At 50.9% G+C, this 13,058-nt stretch overlaps 1 long non-coding RNA gene across 1 annotated transcript; it reads right to left on the reverse strand.

Moving 5' to 3' along the window:
- Window positions 1–5,092: 5,092 nt before the first annotated feature.
- Window positions 5,093–12,663, reverse strand: LOC149749461 (uncharacterized). The gene is made up of 4 exons (XR_016393154.1): window positions 11,311–12,663; window positions 10,568–10,730; window positions 9,388–9,691; window positions 5,093–8,529 (listed from the first exon to the last, which is right to left on the reverse strand). It is a non-coding gene; the product is annotated as an uncharacterized LOC149749461 (long non-coding RNA).
- Between the last annotated feature and the right edge of the window lie 395 nt (window positions 12,664–13,058).

Genomic DNA, 13,058 nt, shown 5'->3' on the forward strand with positions numbered 1-13,058 from the left:
AAACCAAAGAGCTCTCCCCTCCCCCTCCCCTCCCCCTCCCCCTTCTTCCCCCTCCCGTCCCCTCCCCCTCCCCCTTCTTCCCCCTCCCCTCCCCCTCCCCCCTTCTTCCCCCTCCTCTTCCTCCCCCTCCTGGTAAACTGCATAAGTGGGTACCTAGAATTTGGGAAGCGGAGGAAGTTAGTTGCCTGACTTGTTTGATGTGATCATCCCCAAACTGCTGCTTCAGTGATTATACATTTCGGGCAGTGTCTCCAAGGGGCTGCTCCCTTGCCTGAGCATTGCCAAATGCCATTCCTTATTAGATTTTTGTCCTAAACTAAACAGCAGCCTGTGGCAGAATCTGCGGTTGTCATAGCTGTATTCAATTCACCTGAACTGCTGGTTTCAAGAACTAGGGTCTGAGAGTTTAGGGAATTTTTCTAATTCTCCGTACCTCTCCCAACGGACATACCTCCACACTTTCCTCTTAAGGAGGAATGCAGGGATGGCTCGCCTAAACACCAAGGGAGGCTTCTTTTGTCTGCTTAGTCCCCGTCACCTCTAAAGATGCCCCAAAAGGCTTGGCCTCTGCTAGGGCCAGGCCTCTTCCCTGCCATGGTTTGCTCCTGTGTCCTCTCCCGAAGCAGGTGCTGCAGGAGAACTGGGTTAAGGGGGGTTTAACACCCTGTGATTGGAATGCACGTTTCTCCACAGGCCCAGCCAGTGCTCAGATGCTCACACGGCCTCACCCTCAGCCTCCCGGGCCTGTGCACATTTGGCATCGTTCCGAGTAGCTGGTGAAGATGGGGAAGCAGTGCGGCCCTGGGGTCAGGGCTTTCTTATTGGACAGGTGCCCCTCCACCCCCTCACCGCTAGCACAGCTCAAACACAGGTATCTGTGAACCCACCTACCAGGGGCAGTACCTGTCACCCCTGCCCAGCACTCAGCCCCCCTTCCAGAACCTTCATCAGCAACAAAGACTTGTCCCAGGCCCTGGATGCCCCGGCACTGTTCTGGGTGCTAGTGATTGCATGTGAAGAATTCCTAGAATCCCTGCCTTCCAGGAGTTTACATCCTTTGGGGAGAGAAAGATAATTAAAAAGACAAATAAGGGGCTTCCCTGGTGGCGCAGTAGTTGAGAGTCCGCCTGCCGTCGCAGGGGACACGGGTTCGTGCCCCGGTCCGGGAAGATCCCACATGCCGCGGAGCGGCTGGGCCCGTGAGCCATGGCCGCTGAGCCTGCGCGTCCGGAGCCCGTGCTCCGCAACGGGAGAGGCCACAACAAGTACGGCCCGCGTACCGCAAAGAAAAGAAAAAATAAGGAGACTGAACTGGGACGGGGACCTAGGACTGTTGGAGATCAGGGCTGCAGTTTTTGATGAAGTAGTCAGGGCAGGCCTCGTGAGAATATGACGTTTCAATAAAGACTGGAAGGAGGTGAGGGAGAGAGCAGCCAGGGTATCTGGAGGAGAGGGTCCAGGCGGAGGGAACAGCTCGTGCAAAGGCCCTGAGGTGGGGGCATTCCCCAGTGTGTTTGAGGGCCAAGAAGCAAGCCAGTTGTCAAGAGGGGCATAAATAGGGACTTTCCTGGCAGTCCGGTGGTTAAGACCCCGTGTTTCCAATGCACGGGGTGTGGGTTCAATCCCTGGTCAGGGAGCTAACATTCCACATGCCACACAGCACGGCCAAGAAATAAAGAAATTTAAAAAATAAATAAATAAAAAATAAGAGGAGCATAAACAAGCAGGCATAAGAGAGGAGATGGAATCATAGAGGCCCAGGGGCTTTGTCCAGACTTCTGCTCTCACCCCAAGTTGGATAGGAGGCTGTCAAGTGCTCGGGCAGAAAGGGGACATACTTGGGTTTTAATAGGTCCAAGATGGCTGTTATGTTCAGACTATCCTATCGGGGGGTCAGGGCAGAAGCAGAGAGAGCTCGGGAGGCCACAGAAGGGAACCAGGTGAGAGACGGTAGCGCTCTGACCGGTGGGAGTGGTGAGGCAGTGCTGTTGGCGATGGGAGTTTGCAGTAATCAGTTGAGAAGTAGCTGCAGGAATTAGAAGATCACCGTGTCAGTAACATGTTCTGAGAGTTGCCTTACAGTCTGAGAACCTTCTTAGTATTAGAGGAAAGCTACTTTCCTCTGAAAAGAAAAAACAGAACAACTACATTTTAAAAAATAATGGGGGCAACAGTAGCTCATTGCAGGTGATTTGGAAAGGACTGAAATTTATAAAGAAGATCTAAATCACAATGAACCTCATGTCCCAGATAGAAGTCCTATGAATATTTTGATTTATTTTACTCTGCTCTTTTTTCAATATGTGTGTATTCCAGTTTTTCTGACTTTCTTATTTTAGTTAAGTTTACCATTGTGAATATTTTACCATGTCATTAAATAGTCTTTGAAGAGATGCTTTTTGATAGCAGTGTGATGTCCTTTCCTACGGGTATGAGTTAATTTTTAGAGCCATTTGCTTATTGGAAGATGCAACTTGCTGTGTGCAGCCTCAGTGGCTCATGGCTTCCTGAACTTCACCCCCGAATCACATGAGATTCCCTGCCGCGTCCCGGGCAGCACTGATACCCGAAGGCCTCCTCCCAGGCAGAGCCCCCACCGGGAGCTTCCACGGTGTGGAGAGCAGGGCAGGTGCCCTTTTCTGCAGCGAGGTGGGGAGGCGGACAGAGGCAGAGAAGGCCCAGAAGGGCTTCTGCTCCGAAGATGCACTAAGACAGGTCCCTCCTCCTGGGAAAACAAGAAGGAGACGTGGGGAGAAAACCGAGGGTCACTGCCCAGCCACCTGCTCAGGAAACCCAGGGCCCGGGAGCAGAGGGGCCCCCACCCCTGAGGATTTAGGGAGTGATGGATGTCAAGTTCTGCGTCATGGCAAACGCTCAATAAATGTCATCTTCCCCCTTCCCCTACCATTGCCAGGAAAATACCAGTATTCCGTAAAGTCAGTATTCACGTGTGTCATTCTTGGGGGCCAAGCTGAGTTAGTGGACAGTCATTCCACAGTACGGAATGTCGGGTCAGCTCAGGAAGCTCCCCTTAGATGTCACCTCAGTAGCCCTCGTCCTCACCTTGTACCATGCGAATGTCCTCAAGAGAGAAAGAGTCCCCAGCCGGCCAGTCTCCTGGCGACCTCAGTTGGAATTCAGTAATTGTCGATTGATGGACCAATGTGTTAAGAGATGGGTGGATGGAGGAAAGGAAAGAAAGAAGGACTGTGGGAAAGGTGGAAGGAAGGGTATAAATTAACAGTTGCACCTTTTTTTTTCTTTTCCTCTGAAAAGATGTGAGCAGAATCATGTTTTTTACATAAGCCAGAATCTTTTCCTCTTTTTTCTCAGGTGAAATAAAAACCCAATACAGAGATTCCTAATTTCCGTTGGAAGAAAGTAAAGAGCCACGTGTGATCTAAGTAGCATATTTTATCTGTCTGAGCTGCAGATGAATGATTTTCTAGCTTGCGTGACACAGATCTGTGCCCCGCCCCTGGAAATACGTGGTCCTTGCCGCGATCCATTTAGCTTTTTTTTAAAGTGGTCTCTGGTTTGTGTGCAGTGGATGAAGTAATTGGAGTGAGTGCTTCTCCCAAGAGACAGAATCAATCAGCATCGTAGAAGACGGTGACATTTTAGAAAGAAACTCTGAGGAAAATGTCACGCTTAAAAAATTAAACACACTGACTCCAGATTGATTTTTATTACACTCAGATGGATACCCTGATTGACTATCCATCTTACAAATGTTTAGCACAGTTCTCACTTCTCTGATAATCAGAATAATCTAATTTTCAATGTCATTTAATGTACTCTATTCAAGGTTATAATAGATCATATTTCTAATAAAACCCAGCAATTATGGAATGAATAATACAGGAAGACGGGCATTCAGATTCCCGGGATTTCAAGCAGCACCGAGAAAAAGTCTTAGGCACGCCCATTCCTTTATTTTTGATTTTTTGATTTAATAGGAAAACATTTTTTTATTGTAAATGGGATCTTTTTTAAAAATTTATTTTTATTGGGGTATAGTTGATTTACAATGTTGTGTTAGTTTCAGGTGTACAGCAAAGTGATTCAGTTATACATATACATATATCCACTCTTCTTTAGATACTTTTCCCATATAGAGTATTACAGAATATTAAGTAGAGTCCCTGTGCTATACAGTAGGTCCTTGTTGGTTATCTATCTTATATATAGTAGTCTGTATATGTCAATCCCAGTCTCCCAATTTATCCCTCCGCCCCTTTCCCCCTTGGTAACCATAAGTTTGTTTTCTGCATCTGTGAAGCCCATTCCTTTAAATGTGAGGTACACTCTGAATCACTGACTGCATTATATAGGTTATTTTTTTCCTGCCCATGATCTGAATGGAACTTCACCAGACTTGGCCGGAAAAAAAAAAAAAAAAAAAAAAATTCTTGGGAGGGAACAGCAAGATTTGAATCCTTCTAATATATGTTATGAGTGCACCTGGAGAAAAGTGACAGGTAGCCAAGTTATTTATTGAGTTTCTCTAGTGATTACTGCTTTCTCTCCATTTTTGATATACACCCCCAGGAGAAATACCATATTTTAGTTCTAAATATTTTTCCAGTATCCACTGAAGCAGTAGCTGACATTATGGATGTCTCAGGGTGAGCCACAGGGTATCTAATTTGGAGGAGGTTTGACTCTGTGTTTAGAGCCTAATACTTGCCCAACTATGTTTCCTTTGGTTTCTTTCTTTCTTTTAAGGCCTACTCACTTCTTTAGGAATAGGTTGTGCTCTTTATATTTGTGGCTTCTAACCAACTGCAGTCATGTTGGCATCTGGGTAGGGATCGTGGGTCCCTCTGCTATGGCCTGGGGTTTGGTCAGATGGTCAGGCGTATGTGACGCGCTGTCACACCTGGCCACCCAACAAGCAGTGGCACCTCTGGGGTCTCCCCTTTCATGCTGGGCTCTCTGTGAGGGGTCCCAGGTAGGGCAGAGGAGGCCACAGGGGCTGTCAGGCTTCAAGAAGTTTAAACTAAAGGGAGAGGCCTTAGACAGCAGGCTCCTCCCGCTAAAATTGGTCCCGGAGGTGAACCTGGCAGAATGAGAACTTCAGAAGGGCTGAGACTTCCTGCAGATCCTCAATAGAGCAAATGACGGGCGGGTCCAGATGAGATGCCCTCCACAGAGGTGAGGCGTCCTGAGGCAGAGCCATGAGGATGCAGTGCCGTGAGGCCACAGTGGGAGGACGGCTGGGCAGACAGCGCGGAGGGGCGAAGGCCACAGGCACGCCTTCCTCCTGAGATCTTGGGTGAATCAGATCCTGGAAGACCACCAGAGCTCTCTGTGTTTGTGGCCGGTCAGAGCACATCTTGGAACATGATTGTTTTTTGTTCTGCGCACCTCATTTTCAGAGCAGTCATCTAGAACAGAACATTATCCAAAGCCGGTTGAGAGGGATGATGTGGAATCCAGCTGTCCCACTATGAGATATGACGGAACACGCCAGAAATTCAGAGGGTGGAGAGATTCAGCCGTAGGGAGAAGATAATTGCTCTGAACTGTGTGAGGGGCCATGAGCAAAAGAAGAAAGTCACAAAGTGTGCTACCGTTAATCGAGCGCTGAACCTTTTCATAGCCTCTGTTAGATGAGTACCATTTCTTACTGGTCACGGTAACTGACACTGAGAGAGGCCAGGGAAATTGCCCGAATTTACGCAACTCCTGAGCCAGAGTCGAGATGTAACCCAGCTCTCCCCCAGCGCTTGTGACCGATGCCATAAGCAAGAGCTCCAGAGACTGATTTAGGTGATCAGTAAGGTCCCTTTGCAGCTGTAAACCTCCTAGGTCTCCATTCAGGACACACGTTCAAAGTCATTTCCTGATATTCAGAAATATTCCAGGCATAGGGAAGGGATCCTCTCTCACAGTACCCAAAATAAAGTGGGGTTGGTCTGGGAACACTTGCTGCTTAAATCAGGTGGTTTGAGAGACCGAGGGCCCCTTTGCAGTTAAGGTCGTCGGCAGTAAAAGCTGTCTACATGGTTGAAAATGGCTGGCTCACCATCCTGCACTTTCCTGGAGCCTCAGGAAAGGGAGTGAGAGTATGTGCGTATGTTGTGTGTGTGTGTGTGTGTCTGTCTGTCTGTGTGTCTGTCTTAGGGGGTTGAGGAGGTCATGGCCTGAAAAGTTAATGAGAAAAATCATCATCGAAGGCTTTAGGGACAGGGTCTTAGCAGGGTACTGAGGATGAAAGGAGAGACCTTCAATGATGTGCCGTACTGAGAACCTAAGGTTCCCTGAGCGCTTCACTGAATGTTTTACCAGCGAGAGAGGATAAGTCAGGAGACCTCTGTGGAAACAGCCTGTTTTAGCTCTAACAGTGCTATTTCTACTTTACTTTTTATTGTATTATAGTGTATTTGCCTACCTTTCGCAGATGAGCCATTGTCTGCAAAACATCATTCACAGAGAGGATGCAGGCAGACAGAGCTGACCTTGGCAGGTACACAGGATGAGGGAGAGAGAAGGACAGGTCTGCCTCTATCACTGGGAGAGGGCCCCTGGATGGGTGGTGGGTCCAGTCGCTGAGCTGGCAGCACCAAAGGGAAGGAGCCGTGTAAGGGCAGCTGGAGGGGCCCCTCTTAGGAGAGGATCAGTGTGAGGGGTGGAGAGGTGCCTAGTGGGCAGTGAGGTGTGCACGTCTGACGCTTAGGGGAAGTCAGGGCCAGAGGTGGGAACTTGAGCCTCCTGGATGTACGTACTTGGTGGTGGAGGGCTTGGGCCCGGATCTCAGGAGACGTGAAGGGTGAGAAGAAGGCTAGGGGTGCTCCCAGGCGTAGGGAGTCCTTTAAATGGGCTGCCAGAGACCTCGTGTTGATCCCAGGATGCAGCTGCCTCAAGTTCAAACAGGCCGTCCATCTCCTCATTATAAACCTGGGAGTCGGCAGTAGTTCTTAGGCAAGAGAAGCCCAGTCCACATTCGCCAGCATTTCTCTTTTGGAAGTTAGTTAGCTCAAGGCACTTTTTAATACCACGTTTCGTAATTGTTGCTATTTTTTTTCAAGTCCGGACACATCTTACGAAAGTGCCATAACTTACTGACCTTTCCCTGTTTTTAAATAAAGTGGCTACCAGCGAGAGCCCTGGGATGAGAGGGTCAAGCTGACAATCATAGGTGACCAAGGGCCCCTGTGCAGTTAAGGTGCCTGGTAGCAAAAAGTCCATGTGATTAAAAATGGCAGTTCCCAGAGCAGCCCAATCATTGTGCAATTTCCTGAACTCAGTCAAAAGATGACGGGGTAAGTGGGGGAACAGGCCGGGCAGGGAATCCGGTGGAATTAATAAGAAGAATATGACTTTAGAGTCCAGCATTCCTTTCCAGCTTAGGGTCCGGCCCACCTCATCTGTGTGCAAAGTTATGCCACATGTGTCTCAAGACAGTGGAAATGTCTGGGGTCAGGGCGGCTTAGGTGGGAGGGCTGCCGACCCCTGCTGGAAGGGACCTGGTCGTCAGTGGAAAGGAGGAGGGGGCATCCTTGTCTCGGTGGCTGGTTAGGGCTGCTTAGGCCAGGGTGACCTCCCTGCTCGCGTTCTGGATGTTTCCAGGGTGGCTGGCTCTGCTTTGAGTACAGGAGGGTCACCGCCTCACTCAGTGTGGTCCAGCTGACAGGTTTTCAGGTCCCTTCTCACCCTTGACTTCTCTCCCTACTGAAATCTGCAAGAAGGAGACAGAACCTTGCCCCTCTAAACTGAAGCAAGGGTGTGAGAAAAAGTTATGGAAAAAAGGAGCTGGAAATATTTACAGATGGAAGAAGGCGACTCCCTTTTTAACACCTTCCAAGGAAGCAGCGGGGAGTGCAATGACTTCGGAGAAACTTTGAATACATATGTATCAAGGAAGAATACGCACTTTGGAAGGAGAACCCCTCGTCCCCCCCTGCCCCCCAAAGTCATCTGCGGTGTTGCTTCACCAGATTCTAGAGCAGCGAATACACCACGTTTATCACGTCTCGTGTGTCCGTGCTCCCTCTCTGGACAAACGTCTGCGTCCAGAAGCCTCTGCAGCACTGCCTGTTGAATGCACTTCTCGGCATAGTCATTGGCTGTCACTACACCCCGGCGGGTTTCCAGGCCAAGCTTTGTTAAGATGTCTTGTGAGAAGCGGAACTCCCATCACATCCCTACAACACCTCAGAACACCACGACCTCGAGTCCCTGAGGCTTTCTGCCCCCAAGAACTTTGCTCTCGCTTCCCCAAAGCCTGAAATGTTCTCCTAGTTCAGTGCTATCCGCTCAGATGTTCCTTCCGCGGGGAGGGTTTTCCCTGGCCACTTCCCACTCCTGCCTCTGCTCCACTGTGCCCCGCTGCTCTCCGGGTGACGGCCCTTTATTCTGCGTGCGCTCTAGGAGACCCTCTAGCTCTCCACCAGGGTCTGGACGTACTGCAGGCCACAGTCAGGGGCGGGGGTGGAGGAGTCCCCAGAAGAAAACCTGTTGGAGGGGGCAGGGCTTTGGTGCTGGGCAGAAAAAACAATTGACGTCCAGTCTGTTGCCTGATCACTGAAATAAAAGGGAAGAGCAAACACAGGAGAGTGGGTGTTAAGTCATTTCTTTTTTGTTAAAAAGACTTTCTTCCTGGGAATTCCCTGGCGGTCCAGTGGTTTGGACCTGGCGCTTTCACTGCCGAGGGCCCGGGTTCAATCCCTGGTTGGGAAACTAGGATCCCGCAAGCCGTGCAGCGCGGCCAAAAACAACCAGAAAACCCACCAAAAAATACTTTCTTCCCTAATTTGGATTTACTCTACAAACAACTTCTTACAGATCAAGGACATTTTTTAGAGTACGAGTCTGCAGACTACAGCCTGTGGGCCAAGTCCAGACACAGCCTGTTTTGGTGAAGTTCTGTTGGAACACAACCATGCCCTTCTGTGCACAGAGCCTCTTCTGCCCTGCGATGGCACAGTGGTGGCCACAGAGACTGTGAGTCCTGCAAAATCTACGATATTTACTGTCTGGAGTTTTGCAAGTGAGTCAGTACATAGCTCATCTAGCTTGTGTCTTTAATTTAGGAGAAGCTCTTTTGCCCCGATATATGCGATCCTTTCTGCCCCCAGTTCTTTAGAGGACCTGCTCCATCACCGCTTCCAGCTCCCTCCCCTAAATCCCCCCATCACAGAGACCCTGCTGCATGCCGGTGCCCTGCCTGCGGTTCCTCTCCCCCGCATGCCCTTTCTCATAACGCCGTCATTATCCGATGGCACACTGTACATGGATTTGGCCATCGTCCACCTTTCCCAAGAAGAAAAGAAACTCCCAGAAGCCGGGGACATCGCTTTACACACTGTTACCTCCCCAGCACCTAGAACAGTGCCCGCGACAGAATGGGAGCTCAGGACGTGCTTTAAAGTTCAATATCACCTTTAGGGTTGCTCGCAGGCAGCCGCAACTTCCCTGCATGTCCTCTGATGTTTCTTGGACGTCTGAGTTGGGACCCTGCACCGCTTTCTCTTCCAGGCCCTGCTTTCCTCTCCCCCGGGTCCCGAGGCTTCTGTGTTACTTCTTGGGCTTGTTGCAGTTTTGTTTTCTTTTTTTTTTTTTTTTATTCCTTAGCTGAAGCTTCCCGGGGATAGAAATTCAGTTCTCTGCGTCAAACATCGAGTATGTGGCTCTGAGCCGTGCCGGGAATGGTGACGATGCCTTGCTTTCTTTTCCAGATGAGTCTCTGCAGAAATAAATACCTGAGAATTAAAGTGTTGTAGGCCAGGAGGAAGATTTTTGTGAACTCAGTAGGATTTCAGCAGTCCTTCCCAGACGAAGACAATTTGGGCTGATCTGTTTGTATTGAGACACTGTTCACTAGGGGAGGGTGAAGTTGGCCACGATTCCGGCCACCACTTCACACACTGAGGTGGACGAGGCGGGCAGGGGGGGCTAGTTCTGCAGTTTCATTTTTCACATTTTCTTTTAATCACACGTGTGGCCTGCGAGTCACCCCTTGATGGCATTCAGGGAAGCCAAGGCCAAGGAGAAAAATTCCTCAATTATAGTCCTCGTTGCATTCTTGTTATTAACACTAATCTTTTCTTTAAAGGAAACGGTTTCGAGAACTCTTTGATGAGCAGCGTGTGGTTTGGAGCTAGAACTGGGTTTCAGTTCTGGCAGCTACGTGGCATTTAGCCTCTGTTTCCTCCTGTGCAGATTGGGGACTCATAGTATCTCCTCCCAGTTAGGGTGACAGATAATGCATGTCTAGCACTTGACACAGCCCGGGGAAGACACCCTCCCTCCCCGACGGGGTGGGGCTGGCCGTGACCCTGATAGTTCCTGTTAAAGAGAAGACACCAGCTCGCAGGCCGCGGCCCCCGATTTTGGGAAGCTGGTCTGTGACGGGAAGATTTTGGGTTGGAATTTCTCCCACCTTTACATTTCAAAGCCAAGGCAAGGAGCAGTGGATATTTTCTCACTGAGCACCCGGGGTCGTCCGGTCCTGATTCGGGCGTGTCCCGGGAAGGCGTGCAGGGTGGGGTCTGCAGTACACGTGTGGAGTCAGTTCTCCCCTGTGCGCTTTGCCCCCCTCACCGTGGTCTTGCGCTCTCACCCGACTATCCCGCGGACTCGGGGACTCTGGTTCCCTGCGGCATCCCCGGTACCTGGATCAGGGCCTGACACCCAGAGCCGGCGGTCACGGCTCAGGAACTGTCAGTAGTAGCAGGAGTCCGGATGTGTCGAGTTCCAGGTTGCTGCGTGTGCTTCAGATTCAGCTGATTGCCGGAAGTCGGGAACGGGAAGAAAGAAGCCCAGAGGGGTAAGGGGCTCGCCGTCCCCTCCCACGGCCACCGCTCCCGTCAGCAGACTTTCCCTGAGAGCCTGTCTCCACACACTCACGCCTCCAGAGCCGGGACCCAGAGAGCCAGCTGCCCGGCCGCACACACTGCACCGTGCCCTGGGGGCACAGGCCCTCCCCCATCGCGCAGCTCGGCCCTGCCCGCAGCCCGGCGCCCTGGACCCCTCACATGGGCCCTCCCCGTGGCCCCTCTTCTCTTGATGGGAACTCCTAGCAACCACATGAGTGATGTCTCCACCCAATCATTTCTTCACCATGGACAGAGCTGCCCTTCTAAAAGGCAGCTGTGGTCCTGTTGCTGCCACTGCGCCCCCGGTGAACCTAAACCCCAAGTCTCCTTGGCAAGGTTCGCCGGCCACAGGAGCCGCGGTCCAGCCTGAGCCTGGAACTCAGCCCCGGCCCTATTCTCTGCAGAACTTCAAAGCTGCCCTGTCGCTTCCACGCAGGGTTTCAAACCTGCCCTGTCTTCTGCCGGGAAAGCCCTCCCCGCTTCTCACCTGTGGCCACCTGAAGCCTCCTCCTGCGCCTGCGTGGGTCTCCGCGTAGACAGTTCCTGCGTGAGTGTGTTAGCCTTCCGGGGAGCCGTCGACAACGGACAGTTGCAGACTCTCTGGGAAATCCACGCAGCCTTTTTCTGTTTGTAGGCATGGGTGGTTTCCCGGATGTCTCTTAACAGGTTTGATTCTAGAAAGACAAGTTTTCCAGTGCCTGGACCCAAGTTTATTTCCTGGGTTGGGTTTTGAAGGGCTTTCCCTGACCACCTCTTAACCCTCCCCGCCCTCTGGCGGGGCTTCCATCCTATATTGCTCTGCTATAAATGTTCTCTTGAAAGTCACCACTTCCTCAGTCGCCAGACCGTGAACTTTGCTCCCTGTCCGTTCTCTCTGGCTCTTGGCGCCATTGGACACTTGGCCAGGCTTCTGCTGCTTCTCCGAATCCTTGTCTCCGTTGGTCACTGTGACTCTGTGACACCCCAGCTTTCCTGCCCTCTGCCCCTCTGCTCCGTCACAGCCTCCTGCCCCCCTTCCCGCCCGCTACAGGCCACACCCAGAGAGCAGTTCCGGGTCCACCTCGCTCTCCTCTCTCACCCTCCCCTGCCCGTCCCGGCTCCTGACCCCGACAGGCATCTGGGAGGTTCTGATTCCTGAGCCTCTGGGACGGCTGCCTGATTCCTCACTCACCTGCCCTTAAGCCAAGCTCATCATTTTCCTGCCGAGTGTTCAATTCGCTATTCCATCCAAGCTACCTTACTTCTCTCCTCTTTGCCATACCATCGTCATCCGGGAGCCACAGTGAAAATCTCCCTGTGACCTCTAGGGGTCCCCTTCTCCCCTTCCTCCAGCCGTGACCCGGTCCTGCGATTTCCCTCCCGGCGCCACCCTGCACATCCCGCCTTCTTTCTCTTTCCGTGTATCAACCAGTCTTCCCTTCCCACCTGTCCCCAGTCTCCAGTTTTCCCTCTGGTCACACCAGCTGTCCTGCTCTCCTACAGACATGAGGTGGTCATTCATGGAAGGATGTCCTCATGTCCCCCACATGAAGAAGGTTCTTCCCACCCTTTAAAGGACATCACAGAGCTAACTTCCTCGCATGGCTGTGTCGGATCCAACCCTGAGGCCTTGGTCCACACCGTTCTCTTCATCTGGATTGTCTCCCTAACCCTCCAAGTCCTGTCCATATGAACTATTTGTTGAGCATCCCTTCTGGAGGCTCTGTGCACTGGACACCCAGCTCCTGGGGGGCGCGCAGCTCCAGAACCCTCCCTGGAGGGGTTGTCATGACGCCCACACGCTGAGTCGTCAGCTCCTGCATCTGTGGGACTAAGTACCATCTTAAAACCCACTCCTTAGATTTTGTATTCCTGTTGTTTAAACACCTCTCTTCTGGCATCTAGCTCACTGAATGATAGTTTTTGTTTAGGTGACTGTATCTTTTACTAGAATGTAAGTCTTTTGAAATGATACCCTTTCACTCTTGTTTCTTGAACATCAATCACAGTGTCAGGTACAGTGTAAGTACTCAATAACTATTTGAACAGATAGAGAAATAAATGAATGGATGGATGGATAAATAGATGGACAGATGGATGAATGGACAGATAAATTGATGAAATAATAGATGGACAAATGGATGGATAGGCCAATGGACAGATCAATGGAGGAAAGATGGGACATATGGATGGATGGATAGAAGGGTGGACAGATGGATGGATGTAGGAAAAAACCTGCCATTAAGACTGAAATGG

This window comes from Delphinapterus leucas, chromosome 4 (assembly GCF_059928025.1).
Source record: "Delphinapterus leucas isolate spDelLeu-1000000601 "Yukka" chromosome 4, BTC_Dleu_Yukka2, whole genome shotgun sequence".
NCBI classification, from domain to species: domain Eukaryota; kingdom Metazoa; phylum Chordata; class Mammalia; order Artiodactyla; family Monodontidae; genus Delphinapterus; species Delphinapterus leucas.